The sequence below is a fragment of the Lipotes vexillifer genome, unplaced genomic scaffold, assembly GCF_000442215.2.
Source record: "Lipotes vexillifer unplaced genomic scaffold, Lipotes_vexillifer_v1.1 scaffold602, whole genome shotgun sequence".
Taxonomy (NCBI): Eukaryota; Metazoa; Chordata; class Mammalia; order Artiodactyla; family Lipotidae; genus Lipotes; species Lipotes vexillifer.
Window position 1 is genome coordinate 1592348 of NW_006790307.1, and position 5059 is coordinate 1597406.

Consider the following 5059-nt stretch of genomic DNA (forward strand, 5'->3'; position numbering starts at 1 on the left):
CTCTCACTATTGCGACCTCTCTTGTTGCGGAGCACAGGCTCCACACGCTCAGGCTCAGTAGTTGTGGCTCACTGGCCTAGTTGCTCCGTGGCATGAGGGATCTTCCCAGACCAGGGCTCAAACCCATGTCCCCTGCATTAGCAGGCAGATTCTCAACCACTGCGCCACCAGGGAAGCCCCTCAGGATGTTTATTGAGGAGTACCCTCAGGATTAACACCTGTGGAAGGGAAAAGCTGGTTGCAAGACTGGGCAGAGGGAGAAGCTGAGCTGTGTTGCAGGCCCAATGCTGGCCTAGGCTGACCCCATCAGGAACTGTGGAGTTAGAATAGCTCTTCAGAGTTGTCCCAAGTTGGATGGAGATGGCCTGGCTGCTGCATCCATCAGTGTTTGCATGTGGGCGGCTCAGGGCAGGGGTGACTTTGGGTGAGGAAGCTCTCTGTAGCTGAGGCAGTCCCTGAAGGCTGACAGCCAAAAGTTGTGGGCCAACAATACTCCCAGCAGCTGGGCCAAGTCCTTGACTGAAGCGGGATCCTGGCCCTGCATCCCATAGGGGATGTGACTGCCAGCCATTCTAGGGTCACATTCTTATAATTTTCCATCTAAGGAAAAAGAAAGATCTTCCTTGAACTCCAACAAATTCCAGGGAAGGACTCTGGTCTGTCTTGAATCACATGCCCATTCCTTGGGCCAGTGATTTAGCCAAGGGCTGAGAACTATGATAGGTGCATTCTTGGTCATGCCCACCCTTGTAAGCAGCTGGGTGTTCTGCAGAGGACTGGGGTTGGCAGCCCCACAAAACCCCATAGAGTCTGGGAAGAGCATTTCCCCAACGAAACGGGGGGTGGTGCTGTAATCCCAAGAAGAGGGAGTGTATTATTCCGACTAAACCAATAACTCACAACAGTTTTCCTTTCATTGTTTCTCAGTCAGCCTTTCAAATTTGACCTGCTCCTCAATAATACTGGCAGCTGTACCCTTTACGTGGCTGGAAACCTGAGAAGGGCACTTGGCTATATACTTAGGGAGAATAAAAGTCAGCTGGCTCTTCCAAGCCTGCAGGAATAAAGGAGCAGTGACATCCATTAATTTCCTACCTCAACCTAGCCTCATGATAGAGGCTCTACATTAGTTCCCAGCTTTTGCACAATGTCCCTCGCTCCCCAATCAACCAATGAGAACTTGATAAGTCAGGAATTTAATAGTCTGTCTTGATCGTAGAGCTTCAACCCCTATTGATACATACGCCAAACACCTGTCAACTCACCCAGGTAAGGTGCAAAATCCCACTGCATTAGTGGAATATTATCCTTTGCTTCCTCTCCATGCTTGTCTCTGTTCCATTGCCCAGTTTTGTCTTCATCTTTCATTTGAGATCCTCCAGTTCCTTGCCCTTGCTGCTTGCTTTGAATCTTTCTGATCCTGACTTTTGGCTCCTAGTCAACAGCCCTCTCTTGGATTCATTGCCCACACCTGTCCTAGTCAACCCTGGGGTCCCCACTAACTTGACAGCCACTCTCCTGCTTGATCCCCCGTGAGTGAGGCACAAAGGACCTCAAAATGCTGCACTCTGTACATCCATGTGGTTTCGATTCTTCGGAAGAAATTCAAATGGAAAAGCATACAGTGAATAAAAATGAGAGTCATGCAAATAGGAGAAACCAGAGATCTGCCAAGAGACTCACAAAGTAATAGCTGCCTGATGGGCTTCCAGTCCAGAGTCTGACCTTGCAGGCAACCGCATGTGATCTTGTCAGTTGGTTGTAGCTAGGGATGTTGACTGATCCTACGGAAACTCTGCAAGAGATTGAAAATTATACATAAGAATGACAATCTATTATTTTACAGAGGAAATGGAACTATGAGTGGGACTAGACACTTGATCCTTCTTGTCAGCATATTCTCTCCTTTATGGCAACTTCCAACTTTTGCTCATTTTATAAGGTATTAAGGACAAAGGCTATAAAACACATAAATGATTTTCTGTAATGGGTAGAGCAAGGGTTACATTGATGAACTGAACTATTGGCTGGCAGGCAGTGCCACCTTGTGGCAGTTCCAAGTGTCCACTGGTCAGCAGAGGTGGGGAAAGGGCACATTCGGTGAGTGAAATGGTGGCTTGAGTGTCTTTGTGAAATATAAAAGTGTCATTTGTGTAATAGACACAGGAAAGTCAAGGACTGCCTCTACTTTTTGCATTGTGTTCACAGTTGTTTAGATCTCTTAGTGTTCTCCCTTGGGTCAAGTCTTGCTGGCCTCAGAAGCATTTTGTCTCTCTGAGCTGACTGCATACCTCTGAGCAGTTAATGTAATGTGTTTACATCTCCAGGTGAACATTTATTCCCAAGTGCTCGGGGGACAGTTTACCATATCTCTTGTGTACAGGCCATGTGGCTTCCTGCTGTTACAAGAGTCCAGGAAGTAGGGCTAGGCCAGCACTCTTGTGAGGCTGTTGGAGACTGTACCATGCCAGGCCTGCTTCTTCCTGAGTCTCTTGAATCATCCATGTGGTTCTGCTCTGTCATCTTCCAGCCCCACACCCAACTACCCCAGGGGTTGCCAGAGACCTGCTTCTCTCTAGAGGATGTCTCCAGTTCTTGTTTTCCTTGCTTCATATGGAATAGTTGAATTACCTGGCTCATCCTCATCATGATTTCTCAACAGGTGCCTAGCTACCTGCTGCATGTCCACATGCCCTGCACTAAGGGATCCAGTTTCTGTTCAGACCTTGGGTGGCAGGTTGAAAACTGGACTGAACCTCTTGGCCCCTGTCTGGCCTTTGATCATCTGTCCCGGGAAGAGTGCCCGGCTCTGACCTGCTCCCCCTGTCCCTTCTTATTCCTCTCCAATTCCCTTTCCCCACTTCTCCAGACATGATATTGGGCTGATATTCCAAGTGGAGCACTCCAAACGCTTGCTGGGGCAAACTCTGTACAGTCCCAGGAAAAAAAATTGTCCTTTAAGCCAATCTGACCTAGGACCCCTGTACAGATGCAACCTCATCTCACAGCATGGATGGTTCTCCAGTGTCACGGAGAAGGTCACGTGCATTTTCCTGTCACAATAAAATGGGACACGAGAGTGCCATTCTTGCATGAGTCGTTAGATGTAATGTAATGCACTCAATTTATTCTTTTTTTTTTTTGCGGTACGCGGGCCTCTCACTGCTGTGGCCTCTCCCGTTGCGGAGCACAGGCTCCGGACGCACAGGCTCAGAGGCCATGGCTCACGGGCCCAGCCGCTCTGCGGCATGTGGGATTTTCCCGGACCGGGGCACGAACCCGCATCCCCTGCATCGGCAGGCGGACTCTCAACCACTGTGCAACCAGGGAAGCCCCCTCTCAATTTATTCTTTAGTTTAATAATTTTGCTCCATTACTGAATAAATGATGAACAATATAAGTGAACAGGGTAAATGAAGAATATGATGCATTTTTGGCATTGTAGAGGAAAATTATGCTGAGAGTTTTAATACATTTAAATTCTACATTAATTTATTACTTCTATCCACTGAGCACTTTTGCATGCTCCATTTAATTTATTTTCCATAAATGTATTCTGTAGTGTAGGACATTCTGATAGGGGTTCTTCTGTGTTTCTTGGCTTCTCTAGCTTATATGTTGTCACTTCCCACCTCAAATTCTATGCCCCAGCAACAGTAAATGCCATTTATTGTCTCAAATATGCCATGTTCTTTTTCACTCTGATTCTCCTCTCATTATGCCTGAAATAGTGTCTTTACCAGACCAACAGAAGTGGGGAGGAGTAATTTCTACCAATCCATTACATTTTTTTTTTTTTTTTTGCGGTACGCGGGCCTCTCACTGTTGTGGCCTCTCCCGTTGCGGAGCACAGGCTCCGGGCGCGCAGGCTCAGCGGCATTGGCTCACGGGCCCAGCTGCTCCGCGGCATGTGGGATCTTCCCGGACCGGGGCACGAACCCGTGTCCCCTGCATCGGCAGGCGGACTCTCAACCACTGCGCCACCAGGGAAGCCTCCATTACATTTTTATCCAACAGTATGGAAAATATCCCTAAACCTACGTCCAGGTAGGGTGCTTATGTGCCCTCCTTATGTGCTCTGCTTGTCAAGCTTCCCAGGGTGCCCACCCCTGAGTGTGCTCAAATGCCACTGCAAACCCAATGCCTTACATACCTGAGGAGATTGGTCCCATGCTTACTGTAGCAACCAGTACTCTTGAGTGGAACATTTTTAAAAAGTTGAGTAACTGTCCTCTTTAGCGCAGACCTATCGTTGTTGAGTATTTTTACGGTATGCATGTGCTGTCAAGGCAGCAGAAATTCTGAAACTGAATTATTAGAGTATAGTGATATTTACAGTGAATGGGTGATGTCTTTTTCTATTTTCTAAATTTTTAAAAATGTCAGTATTGCTCCCAAGAATGTGTGGGGTTCAGAAACCCAAGGGCAAACTTGGGGAATAATTATAAAAAAATGAAAAATAAAAATCTGCAAAAATTTTCAGAACTTTGCTTTGATGTTCAGCTAGTAGAAGTGAATTAAATGTCCTTAAACAATGTATTTTTAGTAGAATATTTATTTCTCTAAAAAATTCTATAAATTACATGGCATACATACACACCTATGTGGTAAAAGTGTAAAGATATGAATGGGAGTGGAAGGAAAACATGGGAGGTTTCAACCGTTTTTGTAGTGGGTTTTTTCCTAGTTTTATTGAGATATGGTTGACGCATAACATTGTATAGTTTAAGGTGTACAGCATAATGATTTGATATATGTATATATTGTGAAATGATCATCACAGTAAGTTTAGTTAACATCTATCACCTCACAGAGTTACATTTTCTTTTCTTATAATGAGAGAACTTTTAAGCTCTACTCTCAGCAATTTTCAAGATAGTATTGTTAACTGTTGTCGCCATGCTGTACATTACATCCCCAGGACTTACTCATCTTGTAACTGGAAGTTGACCACCTTCACCCATTTCCCTATTTCTCTGTAGTGTTTTATTTCTTAGGTGATGTAATGGACGAACCAGTGTTTATTATATTATTCTTTAAAAAAATGGATTTAAAATCC